The sequence below is a fragment of the Protopterus annectens genome, chromosome 13.part0, assembly GCF_019279795.1.
Source record: "Protopterus annectens isolate FY-2018-M chromosome 13.part0, PAN1.0, whole genome shotgun sequence".
Taxonomy (NCBI): Eukaryota; Metazoa; Chordata; order Ceratodontiformes; family Protopteridae; genus Protopterus; species Protopterus annectens.
Window position 1 is genome coordinate 1,370,814,741 of NC_056747.1, and position 21,347 is coordinate 1,370,836,087.

The following is a 21,347-nucleotide window of genomic DNA, read 5'->3' on the forward strand; positions in this document are numbered from 1 at the left end:
GTGCTGACACAGCCCTTACAAACTCTTCCCAAGCTTTAAGTGGTACAAGGAAGGCAGTGCATGTATGTGCCTTGGAGTGGAAGAATTGTACTGGTTATTGTGAATTCCACACCAAGAATGCCCTATGCTCCTCCTCAATATATTTCAGTTTTATACATTTCCCTTCACAAACATCTTGGCAAATACTGTCTTCCTAGCAAAAAAGCAACTAATTTCTAAGTAATACAGAACTTGTTTCAGGCTAGGCCATCATAGCCTAATAGGGAACATTCTATAAACAGAAGCTTTCAATGCAATAAGAACTGATGATGTCTAGTCTGGGATACGAAAATAAAAAATATTTCTGTCAACATTCAGTTATATCTCTTTGCGTGGTAATGCATATGACACAGAGCTGTATGACTCCGACAGCTAATTTTTGGATGAGCTCTCACTTCCAGCTAATGGCAAGTGGGCCAACACCTACTCAGAGAAACACAAGACATTACTACAATACATTATTAATACAACTAAAATAGCATTGTTTACTTATATAGTCATAATAACGACACATGAATAAGGGAACATGGCATTTATATTTCAAGTCAGTGCAAACGCACAAGTACCTTATCCTTCACTTTGAATAGATTAACCAGCTTGAAAATAATAACACAAATTAGATATGTATTTCTTTTTTTAAGTTAGGAGTTAAACGTTGTTAACGTTCACAGTATTTAGAAGATTCTTTTATTAATTTCTAAGGCAGAGGCACTGCTTAAAATAAAATTAGTACTTAGAGATGAAATAAAACAGCTTGAGAACAAATAAGGTACACTGACTGATAAATACACACTGAAATGATTCAAAAGCAAACATTTTCTCCCCTGAAACAAGCCACAGAGCAAACTGAAGGGGTACACACATTTATACAGGACATCAGACTACATAAACTAACAAATACATAAACAAAAAAAAGGAAAGACAGAAAGAAAAGAAGCATAACCATGAGGTAGGTCACCTACCGCCACATGCTATTACTGCAGCAATAAATACCCGCCACATGCCATTACTGCAGCAATAAATACCCGCCACATGCCATTACTGCAGCAATAAATACAATGATTACTTTAAGTGCTAACATCCCGGACACTGGGACTTGCTTTAAAATAAAAGTAGTAATACAAGAGAGGTATCAATAAACTGGCCATGTTAGCCCATCAGAGGTTGCAAAAGAACATAACTTAATTCCTCAGACATCTACTTAGAAAAATAATACACCATTTACACCCCATAGAGTTTACATAAGGACTTAAAGATGCAGTAAGTCAACAGGCTCATGCAGCAACACTGCTAGGTTATAACTCACAGCTAGAAGAACATTTTATTTATGTTTACTTAGTTACTGGCATTTGATTACCGGGATTACACCTTTACCAGCAGACAGTGGTACACCACAAGGATCTGTGCTGGGCCCCCTACTGTTTGGGATCTATTTCTCAGACGTACAGGTGAAAACAGATGGCCTGTGGCTTGCCAAGTTTGCTGATGACTGCAAACTGGGTGCGATCACCGAGTCCCCCAACTATGGTGACATACTACAAAAAGGGCTTACAGAGACAAATAATTGGTACCAAAGCCATGGACTTAAACTAAATGCAAAAAATGCATTGTCATCCCTTTTGGCAAAGGGGAAGACCCTGGAAATTACAATATTAACAGTAACCCTCTTATCTCAAACCCTGTGGTGAGAGATTTGGGAACACAAATTGATAGAAACCTTAACTTCGATCACCACGTATCCACAGTGGTAAAGAAGGTCTTCTGTGTTGTACATCTCATAAGTAAGGGCATCGCATCCAGAGCTAAGGATGTTATAACTCCCCTGTACTCATCCCCCAGCAGACCACTAATAGGGTACAACACTCCCTTCTATATGTACCTCACCAGACACCTGCAGCAGCTGGGGAGACCTCAGAGGTTCCTCACCAAGAAAATTCAGGGCCTTCAACTCATGACCTAAATGGACAAACTGAAGGCCCTGTCACTGTACTCTGTATCTTATAGGCTGTGGAGAGGCAAATTGTGCCTGGCCTACAGAGCAGTCTCAGACCCTGCCCTAATGGAAATACTGCACATCCAAAAGTCAAATGGAAAAAGATTCACTCGTTCTAGGGATCTTATCCTAGCCTGCGACATTAACAGAACAAGCTGGAGAAATAGATATGTCTCTCAGAGACTGCCACTTCTGGAACAAACTCCCAGTTATGTAAAACAGAGCTCCCTCTTGGATAAGAGCAGTTGGTGCTGATCATCGACTCTTGCTGCAAATATCGACCATACAACTTGGTCAATAAGGGAACAAGGGTATAACATGGCCAGGCTTATAAAGGCCCTATGAGCAATAGCCTAGTAACTTCGTATGAATGTATGAACCTATGACCTACCTTTAACCAATCTGAACTGGGTTGGGTCCAGAGTTTGGAGATTTCCTAAGTCCTTCTTAATAAGGTTTCCATGGCCTTGCAGATGAGGCTAGTCAAGTCAGTTGATGGTCCCCTTTTGTGCAGGGGGATTAAGTCAGTTGATGGTCCCCTTTTGTGCAGGGGGATTACTGTTGCTGTCCTCCAGTCTGCTGGAACATAGTCAGTTTCCAGACTGTGGTTAAACAGGGATCCAAGTGGGTCTACTAAGTCGTGTTTTAAATTGTTTAAAAGGTAAGCTGGGATGTTGTCTGGTCCCACTGATGCTGTGTTTTTAGCCTTGGAGAGTGCCAAGATGACCCATTCTCCTGGGATAACTGGCTGAGGAATGGTGGCAGGTATACTTTGGGGGATGACTGGAGGGGACAGGGGGTGAATTTTGCTGAAGAACCTGTCAGCTGGCAGGTTGGCTATTACCTCTGGTTGAGTACGGGTGGTGCCACCCACAAGCAGTTCATTGCATAGCTCAGTATTCACCTTTAGATTTCGGACGTACTTAAAGAATGCCTTGTGATTACCCGTAGCTAAGGAGACTATTTTTGCTTCATAATTAGCTTTGGAGAACTTGACAGGATCACAGATTTGTTTGTTTAAGCTACAGAGGGATTTCTTCTGCTGCTGAGCTAGATCCCTCTTGTTCTTGAACATTGGTTTCTTTGTCTTGTTGTACAACCAGTTTATACTTGGATCCAATAGTGTGGCTTGCTTTTTTTGGCAAGACTTGTGTGGCGATGCAGTGGTGCAGCGAGTAGCGTTGTCAACTCGCAGCCAGAGGTTCTCCAGTTCTATTCTCGGCTGGGGTGCCTTCTCTGTGGAAGTCTGCATGTCCTCCCTGCATTTGCATGGGTTTTCTGCTGTTTCCTACCCATTCCATAGACATGTGTCTGAAGCCTTTCTCCCTGGGCCTACACTGAAAATGGGCTCTGTCCTAGTCAGACTTTCCCAGTACAGAAATGTTAAATAAAACACATAAAATAAAATAAATAAATAAAATAATGAATCCAGTCATGTACAGCAGATTCTATACAACTACTTAAGTGGTTATACAGGGCATTGGTGTACACCTCTACATAGGAATACATGTTATCTGCATTCAAAGAGGCTTGGAAACTTCTTATACCATCACTTAGTAATTTGTCTTATTAAAATTCTTAAACATTTTTGAGCTTGATGGGGTATCTGGTCTTATAATTACATGGAATGAGACTGACTTATGCTTCGCCCCCCACACCCCCAAACAATATATATATATATATATATATATATATATATATATATATATATATATATATACACATATATATATATATATATACTAAAACTCAAATTAGCACTACATGGAGGAGGGGGACAAATCCCAGTTTTATACCTTGAATGCTGGTTTTCGATCAAATGAAATTTCGACCATATGAGTTTCGATCAAATGGTCTGTTGATCAAATGAAGTAGATCCATACATACATTTTATACATATATATATATATATATATATATATGTACACACACACACACGCACACACACACACACACACACACACACACACACACACACACACACACACACACACACACCAACATGGACACCTTTCGGGGAGATCACGTGTAACTCATTTGATAAGTTTTTATGAGCAGATTGTTATAGCTCATTGGCTAATTCACTAGCTTCTGAAGTTGTGTTTTTGGATCTGGCTAAAGCTATTAAACAGTTTAGAAATGATAACTCTGTCTACGTGGTTAAATGGGAATCCAAATGGCTATTGGGTAGAACCTACAGAATAAGAATTAAAAATTCCTACTCCAAGTATAGACTGATGGTCAGGGGACTTTCTCAGGGTTCAGTCTTGGAGCCACTATTACTTGGTCTAGTGATGTCAGAATGTCCAAAATATAACTCTGTATGGTTAAGTAAGTTCAACAACGATATTAAGATGGGACGGGCAGTAACCAATACCAGTGATTGGTATCCACTGCAATCTTACTTGGAGAACCTATATGAATGGATTCAACTAAAGTATGAGATTTAACAATGGAAAATATACCACTTCACATTTTGGTCATAATCCTTAAACCTTAGACAATCAGATTTGTGTTTCTTCTGAGATAATAATTGATCTAGTTATCATGGTAGATGCAAATTTTAACTTTGAAGTTAATGTAACAAACTTTATTAGGTAATGTTATGGTCTTATGAAGCACGTTTTTTGATGTTTTTCAAGCAGAGATGGTCAAGTGTTAGTAAAGATTTACTTAACAAATAAAACACCTACTATTGAATATGTGTGGCCTTTACGTGCATTAAATGTTTTGCAAATAAAGAAGTTGGAATAGATTCAGAAAGCCTTTACCAGACAGATACATAGCTGTCAAAACTTATCTTTTAAAGAAAGACTGATATACTTGTCTTTGTGTTGTTTGGCTTACTGGTTTCTAAGAGGTGACATTATTATGATACCTAGTGTGATGATGTGACATATTGCCAGCTATACTGAGACGTAGGGCTGTGCATGTGCAACATATACCAGCATAACTAGCTGGAATTGTGTAAATAATTATATGTCAGTTGTCTATCAAACTGATTTGTACAGATGCTTGTGCTGAAAATGTATTTGTGAGGTTTGCTTGCGCTGGTGATGGACAGGTTGACAGACGAGATCAGACAGGAGTCCCCATGGACTATGATGTTTGCAGATGACATTGTGATATGTAGGGAGAGTAGGGAACAAGTTGAGGAGAACCTGGAGCGGTGGAGATATGCTCTAGAGAGGAAAGGAATGAAGGTCAGCCAGACTAAGATGGAATATATGTGTGTGAATGAAAGGGAGGATAGAGGAATGGTGAGGATGCAGGGAGTAGAGTTGGCGAAGGTGGATGAATTTAAATACTTGGGATCAACAGTTCAGAGTAATGGCGAGTGTGGAAGAGAGGTGAAGAAGATAGTACAGGCAGGGTGGAGTGGGTGGAGAAGAGTGTCAGGAGTGATTTGTGACAGAAAGTACCAGTAAGAGTGAAAGGGAAGGTCTACAAAAGGGTAGTGAGACCAGCTATATTATATGGGTTGGAGACAGTGGCAGTGACAAAAAGGCAGGAGTCAGAGCTGGATGTGGCAGAGTTAAAGATGTTAAGAATTGCACTGGGTGTGATGAGGGTAGACAGGATTAGGAATAAGTATATTAGAGGGTCAGCCCAGGTTGGACAGTTTGGAGACAAAGCCAGAGAGACGAGATTGTGTTGGTTTGGACATGCGCTGAGGAGGGATGCTGGGTATATTGGGAAAAGGATGCTAAGGATGAAGCTGCCAGGTAAGAGGAAAAGAGGAAGGTCCAAGATAAGGTTTATGAATGTGGTGAGAGAGGACATGCAGGTGGTTGGTGTGACAGAGCAAGATGCAGAGGACAGGAAGAAATGGAAACAGGTGATCCGCTGTGGCGACCCCTAATCGGGAAAAGCCGAAAGAAGAAGAAGCTTGCATTGAAAAACTATCAACAGTAGGCCCTGCTGGACAGAGAAGAAATATACATGTATTATTGTAACTGTTGAAATGTATACATTGCAAAAAAAGGATAGCGAAAGAGATGAGGTTAATCACAGTTTAGCTGCAGCTAACTTTGAAAAATGTTCTGAAATTAAATTACTGAGTCTAGGTCATAAAGATGCTATCTCACAGTTCGGAATGAATCCAGAGATGCAACGTCTGTAAGAAGTATGGTTTGTTAGTCTCTGTAGGAAGAGCAGGAGTGTTAACATTGTTTTACAGCTTCCATATGCTACAATAAACTTTAGCAAAGCTTGAGATATGTATTGTAACACGTGATAAATCCTGGCAGCTTCAAGTGATGCAGGTAGTGTGGGAAACAGAGGCATATGGCCAGATGTATGTGTTGTCATTCTGTAATCTAGGACAAATGTGATATTTTAATAATAGGTGAGACTGTAGTCTCAGAGCAGTCTGCTTTTGTAACCTGACATGGACCCCTAACCTACTTCATCTTGCCTTGCTCTAGTAAGTGAACCAGGGAATAATAATTCTTTAGATCAGTCAGGAAAATACAGTGAGATTAATTAAGTATTGTTTTTCTGTAACTGTGTGAACATGTCCACCTGCGTTATTTTTAATATTTCCTGTGACAAACTCTGGTGTTTATTGTAAACAGATATTCCATATTTTCATGTTTTATTTAATTATTTATTATTAAATATATTTAAACTTTTCACTGTGGCTAGTCCTTCAGAGAATATTATAACCTCTGAGAGTACTTATATCTATTGGTGACACTCTGGTCTGGAGACAACAGAGGTACCAAACTATCACCACAGCTTATATCCAATCTTAGTAGATGGAAAACAGGCCACTGCTAAGAGACATACATCCTCTGACATAATCATTGTGAAACCTGCAGTGGTTAAAGAGGAGCAGTACTCGCTTGTGCAGTCCACTTCAGTCAGAGCTTTAAGAAGGACCCCATTCCAAATGCCTTTGGCCACGGTTCACCTTGACTGGGAGGGTGGAAAGGGAAGGAAGCAAGGTTGTGTGTTGAGGATATCACTGCAGATGTCTTGATAGGGAATGATTGTGATAATGCAGTACCTTGTGTGCATGCAGTTATAAACAGTCAGGCTTAGAAACAGGCATGTGGGTCTGGTACCATGGGGAGACCCAGACAGACCCCACACCTGAAGCCAAGGCTGGTGAGGTGATTATTTCAGGGAGGGAGCTACCCTGTAGCAGTGAGCCTGAAGGTGAGCCACAGCTGCTGGTGGGTACTGCTGTTCGTTTGGACAGAGTGACTGCAAGGGCAGAGGTGAGTGGTAACACCTAGGCTGACAGAGTTGAGACAGGCTTAGCTCTCGGACCCTACACTAACAGGCTTGAGGGAGGTGCCGGATTCTCAAACATATTCTAATACCTCTCAACAATGAGATCCCTTTGATGATTTGTAAGCTCTCCGCAAACCATGGCTTTTGCTGTAGCAGACAAGTGAGTAAATGTCAGGAAAATCCTACTAAGACAGATGAACTTTATTTTGAGTTATTCAGGGACTCTTTAATTGATGGCAGGTATGTACCCAAGAAGACTGAATACTGTAATTAAATCAAAAGGTGCTTCAACAAAGTAATAGTTTATGGGTGTCCGCACTTATGCGACCAGCTTATTGTACGTTTTCTATTTTTTTATATTTTCCCCTAACAGATTTGTTTGTTTTTCAATTGAATTGTATATGTTATAGGTCACATTAAAGGTGGAATCACAAAAACCTGGCATTTTAACAGGGGTGTGTACACTTTTTATATCCACTGTATCATACAAATATTACAGCTATGGTTCTAGTAGAAATAAACTAGAAAAGCAAATCTCATTTTTTTTAAAATACATTGTGCAAAAAAACAAATTTGTCAATATACTTTGAAGTGTTCTGCTCAAAACGTTGTGGATGTTAGAATCAGGATAACAAATGCATAAAGACGATACGTTCAAGACGACTGTTCTAACTTAAATGATAAAATAATTGCAATAATAAATGCAATGAAATAACGCAGAAATCACTACCCAATAACATGAACACTGTACTAAAACATAGTACGGATTCAGAAGAACCATATAACCATGTACTGCACATTATAGACAGCCCTGACCTGAAGCAAACAGGTCTGCACCAAAATAACATACTTACCATTTTACCATTCGTATGTTACTATGTTTCCCTGCCGGCATATTTTCTAAATATTTTAAACATTGTCTATATATAAAGGCAAACTGTATTTCCACAAATAGTTACATATGTTACTGGACACTATTAACTGTACATGTCAGAAAGCGTACCTATATTGTGACGATGTAATGAAATCTGGCCATCACCCAGTGATGACGACTGCATCTTATTTATGTATTTATTCATACAATTTGTTAACTGGGGTAGAGCACTGATCCCATTGGACCAATATCAGTCTCAGCTCAGAATAACACACATTAAATGTAAAAAAATAAAAATAATTTATACAACAAAACAGCACACTAAAAGCAAAGATATAGTTAATATACAATAGAAAAATGATTTAAGAAGGTAGTCAACAGGAACCACTATGTACAATGTCTACATCAGTTAGAGTTGTGACATGTTAGGAGTTAGAGAAGGGATGCTGTAGTGAAAATGATAGGTAGTACGTGTCACAGATTAAGGAGTCTAGGTTACGTGACCTCAAGCAGGGCATTTACAAGCATCTTGAATGATAGGTAGTACATGTCACAGATTAAGGAGTCTATGTTACGTGACCTCAAGCAGGGCATTTACAAGCATCTTGTGCTGTGAAATGTTCTTTAAGTTGTACCTGCTTCCAAGAGAGAGAGAACTTGAGTAGCTGTGAGATCTAAGGCTGTATGATGGAGACTGTCTAAGTAAGCTTGAGAAAAGAGAAGGGTGGGGGTTTTCTTTCAAGAACTAGAAAAGTTGAGAGCCAAGGAGTAGGTCGGTTTGCTGCTGAACCAGCACAGAGTGGGAGATTGCTTGGATGGTGATACAGTTTCTTTTGGAGGCAGATGATACAACAGGTTGGTGGCAGATGATACAACAGGTTGGTGGCAGATGATACAACAGGTTGGTGGCAGATGATACAACAGGTTGGTGGCAATCAAGCTGACCTATAAGAATCCCTTTGCCAATAGCATTTCTTGTTGGACAGAAAAGGAAAATTGTTCTCTACACAATATTTCCATTCTACACTGTAACAAGTAAGACGTACAAACTCGTTCCTAGTGTTTGTTTATGTATGTATTGGTTGACAGGGGCAGAGCACCAATGTACCTGGACCACTTTCAGACTCAGCCCAGGAGTGGTACCTGGTTAAGTGTATACCAAGCCTAATGTTGAAAAGGATACATGGTATAGCCCACTTACCTTGTCGGGTGGGTTTACTAGTTAAAGTCTTTACCTAACAGACACAAAGGACAGTGTTCGATTATGACCTTTGGTTACTGCTAGGCTTAAAATGGTCATTCAGAGCAGTTAGCCTAGTATTCAACTATGAACCAATAATAAAACAATAAAAAAATGGCTCCCATTTCATTTTGACAAAGTAACTGCCAATTCCCTCTGTATAAAACAAACTTACATTACTCACTAGAGCTATCAAGCATATATACCTGCAACATCCTACACCTTGTCTGCTACCTCTTATGAAGTCAGATCACAGCCATCTTGTTGCCTCAGAACTGGCAATGACTGGTTGGATGATACCGCTAAAAGATATTTATAATCATCATCATCTATAGTGCATTCGGTGAGCACACCAACTGTGTCCATACTACATAGAAAATGGTCGCAAGTATAGTGCATTCGGGGAGCACCCCCTCTGTCCATACTACTCAGAAAATGGTTGCATAATTTGCTTGGGTGGCTAAAGCCAGGGTACCGTTTGGCTAGGCTTATATAGGCCCTAGGGCCAATAGCCTAGTACCTGCCTATGAACCTATAGTGAATCTGGTGAGCATACCCTCTGTTCATACTACACAGAAAATGTTTGCATCTATAGTGAATTCAGTGAGCACACCCTCTGTGTATATACTACACAGAAAATGGTTGCACTGGCCGACAGATTCAATGCCAACTTTACCCCTCCCCCCCACGGGCCCTATCACAATACCAGAAGAGAGTCTGGTACACACCATTTTTGCAGCACAGGTAAAAGCTGCATTGTCCAAAGCCAAGACTACAGAGTCCATGGGACCTGATAGAATGGCGCACTGCTAGAGTCATTCCACTCCATAAAGGGGGAGCAATTACAGACCCTGGGAACTATCACCCCATTAGCCTGACGAGTCTGGTATGCAAAGCTAAGGAGTGCATCATCATGGACCTGCTTAACAAAGATATAGGCAATCTCCAAACTCTTGACCCCACACAGTTTGACTTTGTCTAGGGGAGATCCTGCCTGCTGAACCTGGTTTAATTCTTCAAGGCAGTCACCAAGGCAGTGGATGAGGTTAAGGCAGTGCATACAGCCTACCTCAACTTGGCCAAGGCCTTTGATATTATTCCCCACTCGGGTATCATTGATAAACTTTCCAAACTAGGCATCAATCCCTACATCACTAGATGGGTTGCAAACTGGTTCACAGACAGGACCCAGAGAGTGAAAGTTGTGGATTCCAAGTCAGACTGCCGACCAGTCATGAGTGGAGTCCCACAAGGCTCGGTCCTGGGCCCTCTCCTATTTGGCATCTACTTCTCAGAAGTCCAGACCAACACAGAAGGACTTTGGCTGACCAAGTTCACGGATGACTGCAAGCTGGGAGTCATTATCAACTCCCCAAGTGATGCAGACATTCTACAAAAGGGCTTCCCTGAGACCAATGACTGGTGTCGAAACCATGGCGTGAAGATTAATGCCAAAAAATGCGTTATCATCCCCTTTGGAAAAAACTCAGTTCCTACAAAATTACCACGTTGATGGGAGCCCACTGAACACTGAAGGGGCCATAAGAGATGTGGGCACCCAGGTCGACAGCCACCTCATCTTCTACCACCACATTGCTACTGTGGTCAGAAAGTCCTTCTGTGTGGCACATCTTATAACCAAAGGTTTCACATCCAGGAAGAAAGAGATCATCCCTCTCTAACTCATCCCTGATTAGACAAATCATCGAATATAATGCCCAGTTTGGCATGTACCTGACCAGACACCTACAACAGCTGGAGAGACCACAAAAGTACCTCACAAAAATGATCCTAGGCCTTAAACAGATGTCCTACATGGACAGACTCAAGAAACTTAAGCTGTTCTCAGTCTCTTATCATCCACTTCGTAATATGCTCCAGGGATTATAACCTCATTACCACAATTAACAGAACATGCTGGAAGGGCAGTTTCAACTCCGAAATAAGCTTCCTATTCATGTCAAGCAGAGCACCTCGCTGTCCCTCTTCAAGAGAAATCTTGATGAGTGGATGGGTAACAGAAAGTTCACTCCAGGGATCATTCCAGTTGCCCTATTGGATAGGGGCACTGTGAACAAACATAGGGTGGCACGTTGCCTGGGCATTTTTTTTGGGCTAGGCTCGTAAAGGCTCCAGGGCCATTAGCCTAGTACACACCTATGAACCTATGAATCTATAGTGCATTCGGTGAGCATGCCCTCTGTGTCCATACTACACAGAAAATGGTTGCATCTACAGTGAATTCAGTGAGCACGCCCTCTGTCCATACTACACAGGAAATGGTTGCATCTACAGTGCATTCAGTGAGCACGCCCTCTGTCCATACTACACAGGAAATGGTTGCATCTACAGTGCATTCAGTGAGCATGCCCTCTGTCCATACTACACAGGAAATGGTTGCATCTACAGTGCATTCGGTGAGCATGCCCTCTGTCCATACTATACAGAAAATGGTTGCATCTATAGCGCATTCGGAGAGCATGCCCTCTGTCCATACTACACAGAAAACGGTTGCATCTATAGTGCATTTGATGAGCATGTTCTCTGTGTCCATACTACACAGGAAATGGTTGCATCTATAGCGCATTTGATGAGCATGTTCTCTGTGTCCATACTACACAGAAAATAGATACACTTTCGAGGAATCTGCTCCTTTCACTCAATTCCTCAATCTCTTGCACCTTAAAAAACTAACTGCCTTGCCTCCCCACCATGAAAACAAGGCAGCACTTTTTCACTACTTTTTGCCAACTACGAACTATGTAAATGGATTCCCGTTATGTAATGTAATCGGTCTTAATTCTCATCCACTTGTCTAAATTACTAAACGATTCATCAACCTTAGTTATCCCTTCCAGGCAGCAACTTTATATCTATGTACACAATTGTTTAATATTCCCTTGTAAATAATCTGTATTTTCAAATTATGTTAACAGCTAATTCTGACATTAAAATGTTAATTGTTTCAGATAATTCCCTGCAAATAATTGGTATTCATGATCTTTTATATTAACTTTTTTATATGGCTAGGCCTATGATCATCCCTTTCTTTTTGTTTTTCTACGTAGAAGTGTTTCTCCAAGTGTAAATTTTTGAGTTTTTCTCCATAAGCCAGTAAGGGGGCTTTGTGTCCAGTCAGGCTTTCCTGATCAGCAAATGCAAATAAATCCATATAAAAATAAATAAATATAGTCTAGTATATTCCGCAGTCCATCTGTTCCACCCTCTTTCTTATTATCCTCTTCATAAATCACTCTTTCCACTTCTTGTGTTGTGGCACGCACACACACACACACACACACACACACACACACACACACACACACACACACACACACACAAAATTAATTGCGTTTGCCTTTTGTAATGCAGTTCAAATACCGATCCTATTAAAATGTGTGACAGAGCTACCAAACCTGATCTTGTAACATGGATGCCAATGTTGTAGCTCAGCTAGTCCAACATCTAATGGCACAACACTGCTTACTGCACACCTGGAGGTGTGTTTCCTAAACACTTCTTATACCCAGAACAAGTTACAAAAAGAAAAAGACAGCTGCTGAAAATAACTGTACTTCTCGTAAAGAAATTAATAATCCAGAAGCTGAACTGCACATATTTCTCGTCAGGTTCACAGACATGCAAGATATGTAAAAACTGGTGAAAAATAAAAATAAACACATTTGTTTGGGGGGGGCACAAGAACCAGTGTAAAACCTCAATAAATGATATCCATGTCCTTGTTGAAGCTGAAACTTGTTGATTTTCTCAATATAAAATGTTTTAGAATCTAGAAAACAGTTTTTCAAGGGAAATGTAACTTGGTAGAGCCCCTTCAAGCAGATGCCTGGGGAAAAAAGATCAGAGAAAAAAGACAAAAAAAAAAAAAAAAAAACACCTAAAAACTGGGAAGGAAATATATTAATGAAACAAATATCACATTTCCCCTTACAACAAAGCAATGCCAAAATTCAGTTCAGCAGAGCTTCTTACTTTCCTGAAATTAAATAATTAGAAGCAAATATGTATTCCTGTTCTTTACATCCCTCCTGTGACAATATAGCTACAATGACAGATATCATACACTGGACATCCATAACAATTTCACAAGAAAAAATACTACCAGGTGATAACAATATCAGTTGGTTTGACATAAACTCAACTGCCCTACATCTAGCATGAACGCATTTGGTTTCACACAACTAATTAATAGCCCCACACATTATAGCAAGACATCAAATTCTCAGACTGGATCCTAGTGTCAGACCCTAGAAAATACAGCACTATAATGCCTTACTGTCAGAGATCATTTCTCAGTCAATACAAAGCAGACATCTCACACATCCAAACAGCATGTTTATAAAACACACAACCTTCGCAAGTTTAACCCAGAAATGTTCATTACCCCCTATCATCTATTAACTGGAACTTCTTAAAATCCTCCCTTAGATGATGCTGTAAAAGAATATAACAAAACTGTCCTGCATATCCCAAACAGTTTTGCGCCTGTTAGAAGGAAGACATTAAAAACAAATAATGCAGTTTGGCTACCCAAAAAGAATACAATGCTGATGCAGGATAGAGAAAAAACATGGAAAGAATAGCAAAAGTATAAAACACCTCAATATCTTAAAAACTTCAGAATGCTTCACAATCATACTAAAAGGCAAATAAACAAAGGCATAAAAACTATAATATAATGACTTTCATAACAATAGTAGACACAACCCTAAAAGATTCTGGGCAGTCATTAAAGAAATTTTCCATCCCAGCCATAAATTCAACCCTAACCTCTCTCTGAATAACTCATCCCTCAAAACCACAATACAAACCAATTCTTATTTCATGAACAGTATGGCATCTCTAACCAAAGATGCCCCAACATCTAATCCTAACCCTGTCCAGCAGCCACATATCACCACATCCATGTTCACCTTCAAACCTGTGCCCACATCCTGTAGAAACTACTCAAACAAATTCAATCCATGCCCTACTTCAGCTGATGACCATCCAATCCTTACAAATAGGTCAGTCCAGGAATCCCACGTTCCCTCTCTCTGGAAAACTACAGATTAACCCTGTACACAAAAGTAGGAAATTCACACATCCCTAACTTTAGACCTATAGCAATCTTATTCCTGTCCCTCCAAAATACCTGGAAAATGTATTCAAAAACAATTGCTAAACTATCTCCTGCAGGAAGAACTTGTCTTCCCTGTATTACTAACACTGCAGTTCTAACCTACATAGCTAGCGTCAATAAAGCTATTGATAATGGCAAACTAGTATTGTCTAAAGCCTACGACATAGTTTACCACAGCAAACTTCTACTTCAACTATCCTCATCAGATATCTCTCAGCCCACCCTTCTGTGGTTCAAAAGCTACCTGTCCAATATGTATCCGGTCAGTAAAATGACACTCCATGCTCTCTCCTAACCTACCAGTCACCACCTGTGTACCACAAGGTTCTGTCTTTGAGCATATCCTCTAACATTCTCACAAACAGCCTCCACACATCCACATAACAGGTCTTCCTAATACAGTACAGATGACTCCACAGTGTCAACACTCTTTTCATATCTGACAATGTGACACACCTCCAAAAAATTACCCTAGAAGCTTTAGTAGCAACTGAAACATGGCTTTGCAACTCACAACTTCTGCTCAGCCTTAAAAAAAAATAAGTAAACAATGCTTTTTCTTCCCAAATCACTCTCTCAAGAAAAGAAAAAAAAAATAAAGTCCTCTCTCTTCATAACACAACTGAAGTCACTTTTCATAGCAAATTATTAAGGGATGACAGTGGATGTTAATCTTAAATTATAAAATTGCATAGGAAAAAACTCGGGATGCTTTACAGAGCCAAACACTTTCTGACTGGTGCAAATAAAACTACACTTGCCACTACTTATCTCATTCCCACACTTCTTTATGGTGCTCCCATCCTTACTAACCTTCACGCATCATAAAAATCAAAACTTGAACAATACTGTAACAAAGCTGCTAAATTTGCAGCAAATACCCCGTTCAGAACCCACCACTGTATAGCACTAAAAAGCCTACATTGGTTAGAACTATCCAATCAACTAACATCTACACAGCTTCTTACCACCTATAAAATTATCCAGAATCCATCTACATGTCTGCCACTAAATAACATCCTACAGAACTATGTTCCCAGTCGGTCATTACAACCCAGTAACCAAAAACTCCAGTCTATCCACAAGCCTATGAAATTTGCTGGGCATTGTTTATACTCGTACTGTGCTGCGAAGGCCTGGACCTCCTTACATGCATTCATCAAGTCAATACCCTCCCACCCTTCAAACTCACCCTGAAACACTCCCTAGCTAAAAGCTGGTTCTGATGTTGCTCAACACCAGGATAAACATTATCCCTAAGCGTGAACAAATACCTTTTCACACCTTCCTTACTTACATCAATTTTTCTCCACTGACCCTCTCTCTCTCTCTAAATATACCACACGCCTGTTTTTCTCTCACTTCATATTGCAATTTCTGTTTGTATTATACTAATATACTTTTAATTTCTCTATTAAATCATTGTCATATAACTTGTTTGTATTCTTAAAATGCACTCTCTCAAGACACTCCTAAAAATGGAGAACATCTGTATCTGTGCACTCTCTTGAGGCACTCCTAAAAATGGAGAACATCAATATCTGTGCAGTAACTGAGACTTGGTTCAAGGCTCCAGACAGCACCCCTGCAATACCAGGCTACAACTCTTGCCACATTTTTTGGCCACAAAACCAAGACCGAAACACTAAAGGTGGAGGAGTGTCCATATTCAGCAAGGATATTCACACCTCCAGGCTAGTTGCCCAACACAATGCATCTGAAATTCTCCAGGTGCAACTAACACTAGGTAAGACTGCAATCCAAATTGTAGCTTGCTACAAATCCCCCACCATGCCCCAAGATTCTCACTACACCTTTCTAAACATACTTGAAAATATTAAGATACAACCAAACGCCCTAATACTGAGTGATTTCAACTACCCTGCCATTAACTGGGAAAACTACTTGGGTACCAACTCCTTTTCCCAACGGTTCTTGGAATTCATAAATTCCAATGCCCTGGATCAACTAATCCATTGTCCCACCAGGGGCTCCAATATCCTAGACCTGGTCATTACCAACATGGGAGATAGATGCTCCACACCAGTGGTCACCCCCTCATTGGTCAGATCTGACCATAAGCAAATCACCCTTGACATCCACATCCCACCCCCACCCCCCAGTAAGGAAACCTCTTTAAAAAACTTCTCCAAAGCCAACTTCATGCTACTGAAGTCAGAAGTGACAAACTTCATGACACCCATGCAGATGGGATCTGAAAGTTCGACTGCAGAATCTTACGCCAAGGCACTGTACGAGCACATCCACTCATGCATGAATCGTGCCATCCCAAATAGAACCAAGATGTTCTCCTCCAAAAAAAGGAAGCCAATCTGGTGGGCCCCTGCTATAAACAAACTATACAACAGATGGAAGAAAGTGTTGCAGAAAAGAGGAAAATCCCAGGATGCAAAAAACTCCCTCACCAGCCTCAGTAAGAAGCTGAGATCCCTCATAAAATCATCAAAAGCTAGTTACGAAAATAAAATTGCCAAAGATTCCAAAGACAACCACAAGGCATTCTATAGTTATGTCAAGAATCTAAATGGCAATGCTTAGATCTGCTCTGAGCTTCAACAGAATGGCATTAAATATACTGATCCCAAGGATATTGCCAATATCCTGGCAAATCGATTTAGTGCCAACTTCACCCCCCTCTCACACCCTAAAGGACCCATCTCAATACCAAAAGATTGCCAAATTCTGGTAATCACGGCCTCACAGGTAGAAACCGCACTCTCCAAAGCTAAGAATACGGCATCCATGAGACCAGATGACACCCCAGACTGTGTACTACATGAACTACAAAATGAACTTGCACCTCACCTAAGTGTCATGTTTAATCATAGCCTCAGCTCAGGCTTCGTGCCCACTGAGTGGCGCACAGCTACAGTTATCCCACTCCACAAGGAAGGATCTACCTTGGATCCCAGGAACTACCGTCCCACCAGTCTGACGAGCCTGATCTGCAAGGGTATGAAACGCATTACCATGGAACTTATAAACAAAGAAATTGGCAACCTTCAAACACTGGACCCCACCCAGTTTGGGTTTGTGAAGTACTGATCTTGTCTCCTGAACCTGATTGACTTCTTTGAATCAGTCTCCAGAGCTGTGGACGAGGGTAAGGCAGTCCACACAGCCTATCTGGACCTTGCCAAGGCCTTCAACACCACCCCCCACTCTGGAATCAGAGACAAACTTACTAAGCTGGGCATAAATCCCTATGTCACAAGATGGGTCTTCGAATCAGTCTCCAGAGCTGTGGATGAGGGTAAGGCGGTCCACACAGCCTATCTGGACCTTGCCAAGGCCTTCGACACCATCCCGCACTCTGGAATCATAGATAAACTTACTAAGCTGGGCATAAATCCCTATGTCACAAGATGGGTTGCCAAATGGCTTACTGACAGAACCCAGACTGTAAAAGTAGCCGACTCCAAATCCAGCTCCAGACAAGTGACAAGTGGAGCACCTCAGGGTTCAGTCCTGGGACCACTCTTATTTGGCATCTACTTCTCTGAAGTACAGGCCAACACTAAGGAACTCTGGCTAACAAAGTTCACAGATGACTGCATACTGGGAGCCATTATTGAATCCCCAAATGATGTGGATATTCTACAAAAGTGCCTTACAGAAACAGATGCCTGGTGCCACAGCCATGGGCTCAAGCTTAATGCCAAGAAATGTATAGTTATCCACTTTGGAAAAAAGCATGTACCCATGAATTACCACATAGGTGGCAGTACACTAAACATTGAAAGTGTGATGAGAGACTTACGGACACAGGTGGACAGTGGTCTCACTTTCCATAACCACATCGCTACAACAGTCAGGAAATCCTTCTATGTGGCACACCTCATCACTAAGGGATTTTCATCCAGAAAAAAGGAGGTCATTGTCCCACTGTACTATAGAGTATAATGCCGTTGGGTATGTACCTCACAAGACATCTGCAACCGCTGGAAAGGCCACAGAAATACCTCACTACAAGACTCACAGGCCTAAAGCAGATGCCATATGCTGACCGTCTAAAAAAACTCCAGCTATACTCTGTGGCATATTGTCTACTCAGAGGCGATCTCTGCTTGACATACAAGGTCATGTCAAACCCTGAGCTGTTGGACATGCTCCACTTAAAGAAATCCCAATCCCTCAGAGCCACACGTTCCAGGGATCTAAACCTTGCCATCACAATTAACAAAACATGTTGGAGGGATAGGTTCCTGACTCACAGACTCCCCATACTCTGGAATAGACTGCCCATACATGTCAACCAGAGTGCCTCATTAGCCCTCTTCAAAAGGAACCTTGATGATTGGATGGGAGATAGAAAATTCACCCCGGGGATCATGCCAGTCACCCTGCTAGACAGGAGTCCAGAGAAGTAAATATTGTGGGAAGAAATATCCAGGGAATTGTTATGGCTAGGCTTGTACAGGCCCTAGGGCCGATAGGTTCATAGGTTGGTACTAGGCTATTAACCAATGTTTTCATATTATGTCTTTTTCAGCACGACAATTTCAACTGTAGCTGTTTTTTTTTTTTTTTTTTTACTAGTTTTGAAGACTGTTAGTGTTCTTAAAATATTTTGTAATACTTTGGAGATTTTCTCCCAAAGCCCCTAGTAAAAGTTCCTGGCTTTCCCAGTAATCAAATGTTAAAGAAATAAATAATGAAACACTTCTTTAAAACTGGCACATAGCCGCAGAACATAATGCAAAAGTGAAAACACAACAAACAACTCAAAATTAGGAAAGCAGACTGCGGTGGTGGTGCTGCGGTAGCGTTGTCGCCTCACAGTAAGACGCTGTTCTGTTCGATTCTTAGTTAGAGCGTCTTCCGTGTGGAGACATGCGTGAATGGGCGTGCCTTCGTTGAAGGTTGTGCGTCAGGGCCGGCAACTCGGCACGTAAAAATCTGCTGCTAATCATTAGCGGACCGGAGTTCCGCTGTGCAGACGCCTAACCGGGAAAAGCCAAAAGACAACACACAAAGTGATCATAAACAAGGCATAAAACAATAGCAACCACGGACTATACAGGAGTTAGTGCAGCTATACACATACACACACATATGTACACAAGACGCACACATACGTATATATTGATATTAATTATACGTGTACGTGCGTGTTTGTCAGATAAAACTAAAGCCCTGATAACACAATATTTGTTGATTTCAGCAACAGTGGCTGCTTACACATAAACTGTTAATAAGAATGTTATTTTAGAAATGTAAGACAAACGATAATTTGTGAATGATGGCACTACAGTTCCTTGGAAAACATTATCATCCTGCTTAGCAGTCGCACGCACACCAGCGTTTTGTTAGGGCACAAGGATGGAGAGAAGAAGTGGAACTTTTCGAATTTTACATGAGTGAGGAACGCAGAACAAAGCCACTTCCCGCAGACAGAGCTAGAGACACCCCCAGTGTCGCCCGGAGCCCCGGTGGTGCATTAACCCAGGGGTTCTCCTCACCTACAACATGTAACCGGAGTAACAGGCGCGCGCTGCTCCCTCACCTCGATCCGATCAGCTGTCGGTTCCGCATACAGTGGGCAGCACCTGCGGGACAAAAACAAATGCAGCCAGTCACCTCGAAAGTGAAACTGCCATGTTCAGGCAGGTTCCCGGAATCGCAACAAATGCAGTGTCACACCATGAGAGAAAACAAAAGTGCCTGTAAATCTATTCTACACCTATACAGGCACAGAGGTAAAACCCAAACCCGATGCACCGACCTCAGGCGGGTACAAAGAAGGCAAAAGCAGCACCGGTACCGCCAGGACGGGTTCACATTGTCCCGGAACGGTTCTGGTTAATCCCTTATCTCCAACAAAAAGTAATACTTACAGAAAGGGGATTAGCTTCCCATCCACGCTAGTGTACCAGAACCTGATCCAGTCCACAGTAATCCAGCTCCCGCAGTAGACTGCCACTAAACTTTAGTTGTCAAAACTGGGATCTATACAACAAACTGAAACAAGTTAATTATAAGGGGAGGATTTCTTAGGCGCAGAGCATTGCGGGAGTTGTAGTCTAATCGATTCCAGCACTTCTACTCCTCGGGAACTACATAGTGATTCTAGCCCCGCCTACCTTCTCTTACGTTTTGGGCGACACGCCTTTGATACGTGTTTGCCGCGGTCAAGTAAACAAACTCCTTACATACAGCTGGAGTAATCCGCGTGAAGTACCTCCTGCTCGAAAGGCGTGCTGCTGCTTATTGCACGTGAGGCTGAGGAGCGTGCCATGCAGTCTAGTTACAGACTTTATAAATCCTGCAAAGAGTTATACCTCTCAAGTGTACCTCATTACGAGGAACGTACCTCATTGGGGTCTTAAAAAGTTCTTGTTCCTCGAAGTTCCACATTGAAAGAGTCTGTCGCACATTCAGTGTTAGGAATTTTTAAGTGAAATCCATTGTAAATAGAAATGAATCATATCAATTCATTAAAATATCTTCTTTATAAGTAAAACCAGCATATTTTTACCATCCTATGACCTTCCTAGTTGAAGCTGTTAGTAAGCCATTAGTATGTGTTCCACATTTTGCCCATTTGTTCCGCATTATGAGGGCTAGTGTTCCTCATTTTGGGCATGGAAGGTTGAGAGCTATGCCACCTGTCCATCTTTGCATAGTTCTGTCCTGCAGGGAAAAAACTAGAAACCGACAACAGTCCTGAGATTTTATAAATATTTCATACGTGTTTGCTTCTGTTACTCTACACCAGGGAAATGGGATTTAACTTAACTCACACTTAGATGCTGTTGGTCAGCATTTTCTGAAAAATCAATTCAAAAAACTTAAG

The 21,347-nt window shown here is 41.2% G+C and overlaps 1 protein-coding gene across 1 annotated transcript in view; it reads right to left on the reverse strand.

The window, feature by feature from the left end:
• The window catches only part of CALCOCO2 (calcium binding and coiled-coil domain 2), a 997,525-nt gene extending 976,982 nt beyond the window's left edge, over positions 1–20,543 (reverse strand). The window contains exon 1 of the mRNA XM_044055399.1: positions 20,389–20,543. The gene's annotated coding sequence lies outside the window, so the exon portion shown is untranslated. The remainder of the gene's footprint in view (positions 1–20,388) is intronic.
• Between the last annotated feature and the right edge of the window lie 804 nt (positions 20,544–21,347).